The sequence below is a fragment of the Rana temporaria genome, chromosome 8, assembly GCF_905171775.1.
Source record: "Rana temporaria chromosome 8, aRanTem1.1, whole genome shotgun sequence".
Lineage (NCBI taxonomy): Eukaryota > Metazoa > Chordata > Amphibia > Anura > Ranidae > Rana > Rana temporaria.
Window position 1 is genome coordinate 185,691,217 of NC_053496.1, and position 13,910 is coordinate 185,705,126.

General features: G+C 47.3%; 1 long non-coding RNA gene and 1 pseudogene across 1 annotated transcript; both read right to left on the minus strand.

Moving 5' to 3' along the window:
• LOC120910626 overlaps positions 1-13,910 on the minus strand; it is a 45,717-nt pseudogene that overhangs the window by 12,306 nt on the left and 19,501 nt on the right.
• On the minus strand, positions 10,260-10,567 carry LOC120909669. Its single transcript, XR_005741329.1, has 2 exons — positions 10,526-10,567; positions 10,260-10,363 (listed from the first exon to the last, which is right to left on the minus strand). It is a non-coding gene; the product is annotated as an uncharacterized LOC120909669 (long non-coding RNA).

A 13,910-nucleotide genomic window follows, 5' to 3' on the forward strand; every position in this document is an offset into this window, starting at 1 on the left:
CATAATGATGTTGGGGGATGTTCTGCCCCTGAAGGAGTTAATCTAGGTTTCCACACTATATATGTGTGTATTATCATCTGCTGGAGATAAAAGACGTCACAGTGACTATGGAGGAAGAGGACGGACATGAGGGGGGGTTACTGGGTGTAAATAATATCTTATTACCTCCTCTGCAGCGACTTCAGCAACGTCTCCTCTCTACTTCCTCCTGACTCACCGCTCACCCGGAACTTCCTATTTATACCCGACATCACTTCCTGTCTGTAGCTGACATCACTTCCTGTCTTCCATGGAGACTTCCTTTCTCTATGGTAGAAGTGAGATCACCACCTTGTGGAGCTCAGAGGAACTGCAGAGAAACGTCTCGTAGTGTGAACACGGCCTTGTGCTGTGTGTGTATGTACTGTATATCCTTATAGATGGAGTCATCTGCACTCCCAGCAAGGGAGGTAGAAACACATACCTCACAATACTCACGGATTCTGTGGGACCAGGGGCGTTGCTAGGTAGCAAAAAGACCAGGGGCTTCAGCCCGAAGCTGGAACCCGGGGGGGGGGGTGGTGCGACTCACCTGACCTACGCGCGCGTGTGTGTCAGTACACACACTGACGTGTGTATGTATGTCAGTTACACACTCCATGAGATCAGCATGTACGGAAGCTCTAAGGCACACTAGCATGTCTTTCAGGGTTGGTTCTGACTAGGGTTGCCACCTCATCCCTTTAAAACAGAACACATATGAATTACACAGGTTCTGTGGCTGATTAAGGTGGTAATTGAACTCAAGTGGAGCCTTATCTAAATTAAATTAGCCTCAGAACCTGTGTAATTCATATGTGTTCTGTTTTAAAGGGATGAGGTGGCAACCCTAGTTCTGACACATGACCTACATACACCACTGTCCTGACCCACATACACTGACCTGTCCTGTCCCACATACACTGACCTGTCCTGACCCACATACACTGACCTGTCCTGTCCCACATACACTGACCTGTCCTGTCCCACATACACTGACCTGTCCTGACCAACACTAACACTGACCTGACCCACATACACTGACCTGTCCTGTCCCACATACACTGACCTGTCCTGACCAACATACACTGACCTGTCCTGACCCACATACACTGACCTGTCCTGTCCCACATACACTGACCTGTCCTGTCCCACATACACTGACCTGTCCTGTCCCACATACACTGACCTGTCCTGTCCCACATACACTGACCTGTCCTGACCAACATACACTGACCTGTCCTGTCCCACATACACTGACCTGTCCTGTCCCACATACACTGACCTGTCCTGTCCCACATACACTGACCTGTCCTGTCCCACATACACTGACCTGTCCTGTCCCACATACACTGACCTGTCCTGTCCCACATACACTGACCTGTCCTGACCCACATACACTGACCTGTCCTGTCCCACATACACTGACCTGTCCTGTCCAACATACACTGACCTGTCCTGACCAACATACACTGACCTGTCCTGTCCCACATACACTGACCTGTCCTGTCCCACATACACTGACCTGTCCTGTCCCACATACACTGACCTGTCCTGTCCCACATACACTGACCTGTCCTGTCCCACATACACTGACCTGTCCTGTCCCACATACACTGACCTGTCCTGACCCACATACACTGACCTGTCCTGTCCCACATACACTGACCTGTCCTGTCCCACATACACTGACCTGTCCTGTCCCACATACACTGACCTGTCCTGTCCAACACTAACACTGACCTGTCCTGTCCCACATACACTGACCTGTCCTGTCCTGACCCACATACACTGACCTGTCCTGTCCTGACCCACATACACTGACCTGTCCTGTCCTGACCCACATACACTGACCTGTCCTGTCCTGACCCACATACACTGACCTGTCCTGTCCTGACCCACATACACTGACCTGTCCTGTCCCACATACACCACTGTCCTGTCCCACATACACTGACCTGTCCTGTCCCACATACACCACTGTCCCGTCCCACATACACTGACCTGTCCTGTCCCACATACACTGACCTGTCCTGACCAACATACACTGACCTGTCCTGACCCACATACACTGACCTGTCCTGACCAACATACACTGACCTGTCCCACATACACTGACCTGTCCTGACCAACACTAACACTGACCTGTCCCACATACACTGACCTGTCCTGTCCCACATACACTGACCTGTCCCACATACACTGACCTGTCCTGACCAACACTAACACTGACCTGTCCCACATACACTGACCTGTCCTGTCCCACATACACTAACACTGACCTGACCCACATACACTGACCTGTCCTGACCCACATACACTGACCTGTCCTGTCCCACATACACTGACCTGTCCTGACCTACATACACCACTGTCCTGACCCACATACACTGACCTGTCCTGTCCCACATACACTGACCTGTCCTGTCCCACATACACTGACCTGTCCTGACCCACATACACTGACCTGTCCTGTCCCACATACACTGACCTGTCCTGTCCCACATACACTGACCTGTCCTGTCCCACATACACTGACCTGTCCTGTCCCACATACACTGACCTGTCCTGTCCCACATACACTGACCTGTCCTGTCCCACATACACTGACCTGTCCTGTCCCACATACACTGACCTGTCCTGTCCAACACTAACACTGACCTGTCCTGTCCCACATACACTGACCTGTCCTGTCCTGACCCACATACACTGACCTGTCCTGTCCTGACCCACATACACTGACCTGTCCTGTCCTGACCCACATACACTGACCTGTCCTGTCCTGTCCCACATACACTGACCTGTCCTGTCCCACATACACTGACCTGTCCTGTCCTGACCCACATACACTGACCTGTCCTGTCCTGTCCCACATACACTGACCTGTCCTGTCCCACATACACTGACCTGTCCTGACCAACATACACTGACCTGTCCTGACCCACATACACTGACCTGTCCTGTCCTGACCCACATACACTGACCTGTCCTGTCCTGTCCCACATACACTGACCTGTCCTGTCCCACATACACTGACCTGTCCTGACCAACATACACTGACCTGTCCTGACCCACATACACTAACACTGACCTGTCCCACATACACTGACCTGTCCTGTCCTGACCCACATACACTGACCTGTCCTGTCCCACATACACTAACACTGACCTGACCCACATACACTGACCTGTCCTGACCCACATACACTGACCTGTCCTGTCCCACATACACTAACCTGTCCTGTCCCACATACACTGACCTGTCCTGTCCCACATACACTGACCTGTCCTGACCAACATACACTGACCTGACCCACATACACTGACCTGTCCTGACCCACATACACTGACCTGTCCTGACCAACATATACTGACCTGTCCTGTCCTACATACACTGACCTGTCCCACATACACTGACCTGACCTGTCCCACATACACTGACCTGTCCTGTCCCACATACACTGACCTGTCCTGACCCACATACACTGACCTGTCCTGACCAACATATACTGACCTGTCCTGTCCTACATACACTGACCTGTCCCACATACACTGACCTGTCCTGTCCCACATACACTGACCTGTCCTGTCCCACATACACTGACCTGTCCTGACCCACATACACTGACCTGTCCTGTCCCACATACACTGACCTGTCCTGTCCCACATACACTGACCTGTCCTGACCAACATACACTGACCTGTCCTGTCCCACATACACTGACCTGTCCTGACCCACATACACTGACCTGTCCTGTCCCACATACACTGACCTGTCCTACATACACTGACCTGTCCTGTCCAACACTAACACTGACCTGTCCTGTCCCACATACACTGACCTGTCCTGTCCCACATACACTGACCTGTCCTGTCCCACATACACTGACCTGTCCTGACCAACACTAACACTGACCTGACCCACATACACTGACCTGTCCTGTCCCACATACACTGACCTGTCCTGACCAACACTAACACTGACCTGACCCACATACACTGACCTGTCCTGACCCACATACACTGACCTGTCCTGACCCACATACACTGACCTGTCCTGACCAACATACACTGACCTGTCCTGACCAACATACACTGACCTGTCCTGACCCACATACACTGACCTGTCCTGACCAACATACACTGACCTGTCCTGACCCACATACACTGACCTGTCCTGACCCACATACACTGACCTGTCCCACATACACTGACCTGTCCTGTCCCCGGGCCCACAGTAACCTCAAGCCAAAGGGTTAATTCCACCCCACCAGGGGAGGGGGGCCAAGAGCCAAAATCAAACCTCCACTTGACTGCCTCAAGGCCTGCCCTTGTCTCACACTTCAGCATAATTCCTTCAAGATTTAAAGCGGAGGTTCACCCAAAAATCAACTTTCTGTCACTAGATCCAGCATACTGCTGACATCTGCAGTATGCTGGATTTTTTTTTTTTTGTACATATCGTTTTAGCGGTCTTTCTTCTCCGGCTCTGAGCGGGGAATCCTGCGGGGAGTAGGCGTTCCTAAATCAAGCGCAGTTGATTGATGGGCTTGGATAGCGTGTCACGCCATCCGGAAAAAGCCGACGTGTGGATTTTTGGGTGAACCCCCGCTTTAACCTGGGATTTAGAAATTAAATTCTGTTTGGGGAGTATAACTGACAACCATAAAAAAAAAAACATATTAAGAACATTAAATACATCTATTCGTCGCAGAGATGGTAATTAGGGCTTACTTGGAGTTGGACTAGCAGCTGAAAATGACTGACCGCCCTGCGGCGCATGGCCGAGACGTGGTCCGACTCCTAAGTTGTCCGGGGCGGGTGGGGTGTCCTCCCGGGCCGGCTCTCCCCTGGAGTCACTCACGCTGGCTGGCTGATTTAGCCGTCGACTGGCTTAGCCGTTCTCCACACCTTCTCCTCGGTCACACAGACTGTTAGCTGTGCCGTCAGGGAAGTCAAGCTTAGCGCGCTTTGTCTCCCCCAGCCATGCGTGACGTGACGCGTCATCACGTCCCGGCTGCGGATTTGTCCACTGTGATGTCCATCATAACAGCACAGCGCGCCTATGATGGACATCTCATTGGCCAATCCTGGGATCGCGGGCGCCGGGCGGGACCGTGATGTCGATGGATGCGTCGCACTCGCACCGCACAGGACAGTGAGCTTGACTGCACTTGACAGTTTTTAATGGGACCCGCTGATTCGGGGCTAATAATGTTAAAATAAACGGCCGAGACTCGGGGCTTTTCGGGGTACCATTCGGGGCTCCAGCCCACCAAGCCCCGCCCTAACGACGCCCCTGTGTGGGACTTTCCCGCATAGACACTATTTTCCCGCGATAGGAGAAATGTTCCCGCAAGCGAAGGAGAAGATATCTCCATGCCCCCCCTGCTCCCGCTTATCCTCTAACGTCGGCGGTCGGTTGTAGCTCCCCTAAACTGTATTGTTGGCCGATCGTCCCGCGGTAGCACCTCCCCCCTCACCATCTCTGATGGCAGGGAAAAAAATGTATCAACGTCTCGGCTTATACTCTAGTATATACGGTATCCCCCTCCATCCTATGGAAAGCCCATAAGGCGGTTTTTCGGGGCAGGTGCATAGCGCTTGCCTCGGCTATGAAGAAAGACAGAGTGGCAGCCAAGCTGCGGGCTCAAGGGGAGCTTAAGGTCTTGGAACTTCGCCTGCAGGTCTCTCTGTTCCTACCACTACTTAAAAAATGGTATGTCTCCACACGATACTTAGAGACCTCGCAATTGGCCAAGTTGAAAAAGCACTTTGAAGACTGAAACAGCTCTATTACGATAAAGGTAACAAGGCCCACTCCCTCTTGGTCCGCAAGCTGGCTGAACATTCGGTTAACGACTACACCCCATCAAATCAAAAATGGAGAGGGCTGTCTGCTTTCCCATCCCCATGACATTGCCCAAACCTTTGCGGAATTCTATACAACGCTATACAATAACCCTGAGATTCCCCACGATCCTCCCTCTCCTGAACTGATTGACCGACTGACCCAATACCTGGAACGTGGAATCCCCCGGCTCCAGGCCTCAGATCTCCTTTCCCTTAATGCACACATCTCAGATGAGGAACTCACCTCCACCATTAAATCCTTGCCCACTCATAAATCCTCGGGTCTGGACGGTCTCCCCTGGGTGACAAGGGCTAGACATGTGCACAGCAAAAATTTTCGTTTATTTCTGTTTCGTTTCTGTTCGTTTATCGTGATTCGTAACGAGTCGTAATTTCGTAAGACGTTAGTTATCGTATTCGTACTCTTTAGTATTTTCGTAACACTCTTTTTTCCGTTTCCGTTTTTTTCTGTTAGTTTATTTTTCGTTGAATCGAGATTCGTATTTTCGTTATATTTTGTATTCTGCCGCGTTCGTATTTTTAAAATGATTTTATTCGTTCCTTCGTTTTTACGTTGGTTTAATTTTCGTTGTTTTGCTATTCGTATTTACATTATATTTTCCATCATGCCGCATTCGTATTTTCGTAAGAAATATATTTTCGTTGCTTTATGATCATTCGTATTTTCGTGTCTAATTTCCTTTGATTGTAAAAACTTACTTTTGTAGATTTTATTGCATTCGTAATTCTGTTAGAATACATTTTACGTTTATTCCACACACTACTCGTCGTAATTTTGTAATTCGGACTTTACTGTGATTGACTTGACTGTCTTAGTTAGCACACACACCCTGTCTAGAATGAAGTTTGACGTAGAAGAAAACTAAAATATGTCAGATATTACAAATACAAATCTAGAAATTAGATGCACTGCAGTCTAACACAGAAAAAGACACAAGGAGCCAGGAGGTAATGAGAAAGAAGCTCATTGGGGGAAGGAACAAACCTCTTCAGAGGAAAGGGACAGCGCTCAGTGGCTATTGGTCAATGTCCAGAAATATTTCAGTACTAACGAAAGCTAATTTACATTATTTCGTATTTTCGTTGTTTTCATTTCCGTTTTCCGAAGATTCGTAATTTATTTTTCGTTAGTTTTGATTTTCGTTTTTTAGTCTTTGTTCGGCATTTCGGTTGTTTTCTTTTCGGTTTTCGAATATTAGTAAGTTTGCATTTTCGTTCATTTTTTTTTCGTAATTATTATTTTTTTGGGTTCGGTATTTTCGTTGTTTCTATGTTTTCGTTTCTTTCATTTTTCTTATCTTTGTTGTTTTTCATATTCGTTATTTTGAAAATATCGTTATTCGTTATTAATTGCGCTAAAACATTCGTTCATTCGTATGTTAACGAATCAACTAAAATAACGAAAATTGACGGAAAACGTATTCGTAACTTAAAAAATTGCACATGCCTAACGAGGGCTCCCTCTACCATATTTACTGGAGCTGCCCCAAGATTGTACCCTTTTGGATGGACACAACTCCTGCTATCCCGCCTTTTGAGGGTGCAGGTCCCCTTGACTCCAAAACTATTTTTACTGGGTGTATCACCCCTACAGATTTCCAAAACATCCAAAAAATTCCTTAGACACACTGTGATGGAGTTGATCAAATGATTATTTTATGTCTATGTAATCTCTCTCTTTTAAACACTCAAATATTGTTAAGCCGCGTACACACGACTATTTTTCATGTCATGGGAAAAACAATGTTTTTCTCAACGTTATTCAAGTCAAGCCTGCCTTGCATACACACGATTGTGATAAAACACGTACGACGGCACTATATAAGGGAAGTTCCATTCGGATGGCGCCACCCTTTGGGCTGCTTTTGTGTTAGTAAAAGTTTGGTGAGAGACGATTCGCGCTTTTCAGTCTTTGTAATGGAGATAGCACATTCGTCACGCTGTAACGGACTGAAAAGCACAAACACTAGTTTTACCAGAACGAGCGCTCCCGTCTCATAACTTGCTTCTGAGCATGCACATTTTTTCCCCGTCGTTAAAGCCTACACACGACCGTTTTTTACGACGTGAAAAACGACGACGTGAAAAACTAGAGCATGTTCTAAATTTTTAATGGCCATTATTCACGACGAGAAAAATGCTCTGGAGCCTACACGCGGTCGTTTTTAATGTCCAATTTAAAAAATTGCATTTTTCTCGTCATGAAAAACAGTCGTGTGTACGCGGCATTAGGCCTCGTATACACGACCATTTTCCTCTGCAAAATCCATCAAGAATAATGCTGGCAGAGCATTTTTGCGGAAAAAAAAACGGCCGCGTGTATGTTTTTCATAGAGAAAACTGTCGTGGATCTCGACGAAAAAAAAAGAGAACATGACCTGGATTTGGTAGTGCCTGCCCCAGTCAGTTGTTCGGGAGAGAACCCTTTCTCCTCTTTTCGCCGGGAGGAGTGGTTAGTATTTCCCGAATGTGATTAGGTGGGAGGGATCGGGGTTGTGGGTAGTAGCCTGCTTAGGTGGGCTCTCCCTGACCTCTTCTCCTACCTTCCTCGCTGGAAAGGGTGCTGCTGGTCCGGACCGGGGGTCAGGGACCGTTGAAAAGCCTGTGGAGATAGTGCCCGTGGAGTGGCAGTACAGGGGTGCCATATATTGCACGAGTGTTGAGGGCCACTCATCGTGTGGCACCTTAAGTCACTGATCTCCACATACACCTTTTTGACACCTGCCTCTAGGGCCGAGCCTTTTGGCTAGGACCAGGGGAATTTTTGTTCCTGGCCAGACATCGTATTGCACGGTGGCCACTTTCCACTCACTCTCCCACCTTCCTTTTCCCCCACTTTCTTTTTTATTTTACCCCCGTTTGTCTTTTTTTGTTTGGTGCACTGCACTTTATGTGTGGCGAGTAGGGTGCCGGTCCTCGGGCCTGCCTCTGAAAGTCTTGGGAGTGGGTGGACATGGCCTTTTGGCTTAGTTCACCCGCTCTTATGGGGTCTCCCTTCGGGGGAGCCTCAGCGAGGAGGGTTCTGTTTCGGCAGTCCCTCCAAGGATGTTGGGTCCATGTGGCTTCGGCTGCATGGACCACAGATTACTCTTTTCCCTGCCAGGAGCCTAACGCCCCGGGGGATCAGAGTTGGGCCCTTTTCGGAGGGCCAATTGACGATGCACCCGTCACAGTTTTTTGTGTCACTCTTTATGTGTGTGCACATTTTTCCTGCACCGGGTGAAGTTTTTGGGTTGTGTTATGCACGCCACAGGCTTTTCAATAGAAAACAAGATAAAAAAAAATTCTGGCCTTGTAGAGGCCTGTGGCAGTTGCTTAATAATTTCTATTTTATGCAGTTTGTCAGTTTTGATTATTTAACACTTCCAGGGTTGTGTATTCATACAATTGGGTAGATTCAGGTAGGGGCGCGCAAATCTAGGTCAGCGTAGCCTAGCGTGTTTACACTACGCCGCCTTAAGTATGAGAGGCAAATACATGATTCACAAAGTACTTGCCTCCTTACTTAGGGCGGCGTAGTGTAAATGCGGCGGGCGTAAGGGCGCCTAATTCAAATGGGTTGGGGGGCGTGTTTAATGGTAATGAGGCTTGACCTCACGTTTTTTTGTCACTGCGCATGCGCCGGGCGACTACATTTCCCAGTGTGCATTGCGGTTACGTACGCCGCACGGGCCTATTGATTTCGACGTGGACATAAACGACGTAAATCCCGATTCGTGGACGACTTACGCAAACGATGTTAAAATTTCGAATCTCGCGGCGGAAACGGCGGCCATACTTTAACATTGTTATTCCACCTAATAGGTGGAATAACTTTAGGCCTCCTAAGGCCTTACGGAAACGGCGTAAATCGACTGCGGCGGCCGGGCGTACGTTCGTGAATCGGCGTACAAACTCATTTACATAATCTACGCCGACCGCAATGGAAGCGCCACCTAGCGGCCACCCGAAAAATTGCAATCTAAGATAGGACGGCGCAAGCCGTCGTATCTTAGATATGTTTAAGCGTATCTCTGTTTGAGCATACACTTAAACATACGTTGGCGTAGATTCTGAGTTAGGCCGGCTTATCTACTGATAAGTCGGCCTAACTCTTACTGAATCTACTTAAATTTAAGCACTGGCTAGATTGTTGCTCTAGCGATTTCTGTGCACCGCTGCATTCGGTCTATGTTAATTTGCTGATTGATATGACCAATAAAAAATGTTATTGAAAAAAAAAAAACACAGGGGCAGATTTTTGCCACTAGATGAAGCCGATGAGCCAATATTTGACATGACCGGAGGAACGCGTGTCACATTCATTCTACAATTTGTTTTAAAACAGATCCCTAAATGTCTGTGAAATCTTCCACCACAAAATGTAATGAGAGGGAATGACTCCATTTTTATTTTAAAATGCCTAGAGGACCGCCTTTTAAGTGGTGGTGTTAACGCGTTTCGTCCTGGAAGACGACTTGAGAAAACAGACCTCTAGCAAGACAATAATAGACATCTAAGTCTCCATACCACAAAATGCACTCAGCCAATGAGAGGTAATGACTCGATTTTTATTTTAAAATGCCTAGAGGACCACCTTTTAAGTGGTGGGGTTAACGTGTTTCGTCCTGGAAGACGACTTGAGAAAACAGACCTCTTGCAAGAGTTTCCACCACAAAATGTACTCAGCCAATGAGAGGTAATGACTCCATTTTTATTTTTCTCCTGCTATCAATGGCGAACACGGTACAACACTTCATCCATGTCTTTGGTGATCTCTGATCTCCTTATGAAGTGTTTCTTACATGATGAAGATCAGCCATGGAGTATATCTGAGGTGTACATCAGGGTGTGCTTCTTCCCCACATGAGACCTGTGATGTCTAGCAACATTCATATACAAGACATTTCCCACACTCAAGGCACTAATACAACTTGAGGGTTGTGTGGGACCCCTGATGTACAGGAAGACAGGACTTCAACGAGGAACGTTTCCCTCACTCAGGACAGGAACGTGGCTACTTCATGTGTGCAATCTCTGATGTCTGTGAAGACTGGACTTCTGTGAAAAACCTTTCCCACACTCAAAACAGGAATATGGCTTCTCCCCCGTGTGGGATCGCTGATGTGTGGAAAGATGAGACTTATCTGAAAAACATTTCCCACACTCAGAACAGCAATACGGCGTCTCCCCCGTGTGAGATCGCTGATGTCTGGAAAAATCAGACTTATATGAAAAACATTTCCCGCACTCAGGACAGGAATACGGCTTCTCCCCCGTGTGAGATCTCTGATGTGTGGAAAGATAGGACTCCTTTGAAAAACATTTCCCGCACTCAGGACAGGGTTTCGGCTTCTTCCCCTTGTGAGATCTTTTATGCATATTAAGACTGGATTTAGAACGGAAACAACTCCCACACTCAGTACAGGAAAAACTCATATCTGTTGGAAGGACGGCACCGTCCCGCACAGTCTGAGGTTCCTCAGGGTAAGAGGAATACGATGGTCCGGCACCATCCCGCACAGTCTGAGGTTCCTCAGGATAAGAGGAATACGATGGTCCGGCACCGTCCCGCACAGTCTGAGGTTCCTCAGGATGAGAGGAATACGATGGTCCGGCACCGTCCCGCACAGTCTGAGGTTCCTCAGGATAAGAGGAATACGATGGTGCGGCACCGTCCCGCACAGTCTGAGGTTCCTCAGGATGAGAGGAATACGATGGTCCGGCACCGTCCCGCACAGTCTGAGGTTCCTCAGGATAAGAGGAATACGATGGTCCATCTACACTGTGTGGTTCCAGATGGACATTTGAGGTAGTCGGGTTTTCTCCTGGACTATACTGCGTGATGTCCTCATCTTCTACTTTACAGTCTGGAGACAAAGTGAGACAATCCTCTGAGGTTTTCCTCATCTCCCGTCCATCTACTAAAATAGAAATACAAAGATTATTACTAGACAAAATGTGTTGGGACTTTCAATGAGGCAGTGGCTAAAATTAGACCACTGTCTCCATCCCTAGTAGTTGTATAAAAATGGGAGGGGGAGGGAAAAAGGGTAGGCCATGCATCAGCGTAAAAAACAGCATAACATTGGGACTGTAAGTGAGACCACGGCTAGTAGTATATACCATGGTCTCTATCCCTAATGCTTGTAGAAAGAGAGAGCGTATATTGGGGAAAGAGGGGGGGGGGATGAAAAGGAATAGGAATTATGGGACTTTGACATGAAACACACCACCGGAATATAATGAATCAATTATTAGGGTATAATTACATTTATTGGATACAATAGAGCTTACCAAGCAGTGAACATACATCACAGTAGATAATATACAGATAATGATCGGCATGATATAACATAATAATACCTATGGTGTAACATAGTACGCATCACTCTATCCAAATTGATATATAAGCTATAAAATAGAGGATATGTAGACCTAATTATCGAAGCACATGATTAACATGATGGTGGTTGACGAGATATAAAATTAATTGATTCATAATTCTCAGAGATAAAAATCGCATGATATGATAAAGTTGCTGTGACATAACATCAGTAAAATGTCAGTTTATATCGGATTATTTCATTAATAAAATTGAAAAAATCCGTGAAAGTATTCAGCAAAATGGAACCGTCACCAACTCCCCCCCAAATCACAAACCTAATACCCACATAAATCCGTCGCAACCACCAAAGTTCACTCTAAAACCCATTTCCATGAATGCCACTAAAAACATCATCGGGACTCTGCGTAACAGCACAGCACCCAATGATATCATCCCCACTAAACTGCTGAAAGAAAGTGCCGATATTCTGGCACCAGTTATCACGCAGCTCATTAACCAATCATTCAAGGAGGGCATGGTGCCCACCTTGCTAAAACAAGGTACAATAAAACCAATTCTAAAAAAAACTGCCCTTGACCCCAAAGACCCAAACAACCGGAGGCTCATAACAGCTCTAAATGTCTTCTCCAAGGTAATGGAGAAAGTAGTTGTACAACAGCTGCAACTGCATTCAGACACCCATAAATTACTCGATCCGTTTCAATCAGGCTTCCGTCCGGGTCACGGAACAGAAACGGCGCTGCTTAAAATATGGGATGACGCTCTAGAGGCCGCAGACAGACAAAGGAGAATCTTGTCTCCTGATACTGCTGGACCTAAGCGCGGCTTTTGACACTGTAGACCACGGACTACTACTGGCTAGGCTAGCTGAAGTAGCCGGAGTCGCTGAAGGTGTTTTACCCTGGTTCTCCTCCTTCTTGGAAAACCGATCACAAATAGTGAAACTGGGGTCTTTCACTTCTGAAAAACGTACGGTGTCATGCGGAGTCCCTCAGGGATCTCCCTTATCGCCCGTATTGTTTAATATCTATCTTCGCCCTCTCTTTGAAATCATCAGTAACCAGAAGTTACTTTACCACTCCTATGCAGACGACACACAACTGTATTTCCGCATCTGCAACAAAAAGGATCATTCTCTTGGACTAGAGAAATGCCTCACTCTAATAGATAACTGGATGACAAACAGTTATCTTAAACTCAATGGTTCGAAAACAGAACTTCTCCTGTTTCACGCTAACCGGAAAAATCACCCCGCGTCAACATGGACTCCCCCGCCCATTCTGGGTAAAACTATCACCCCTAGCACCAAAGTCAAAAGTCTCGGAGTCATCTTCGACACCAACATGACAATGGATGCACAAATAGGGTCAGTAGTCAGCGGATCCCACCATCTGCTGCGCCTACTACGCAGACTCACGCCCTTTATCCCGAAAGAGGACATAGCAGTCGTGGTGGGAACAATCATCAATTCCAGACTCGACTACGCAAATGCCCTCTATCCAGGACTCCCCAAATACCAAATCACTCGTCTGCAAGTCGTTCAAAATACGGCCGCTCGACTAGTGACTGGGAAAAAACCATGGGAATCAATCTCACCTTCACTGAGATCCCTTCATTGGTTGCCAGTAAAAGACAGAATCACTTTCAAGGCACTCTGTCTAATACATAAGTGTATTCAAGGCAACGCCCC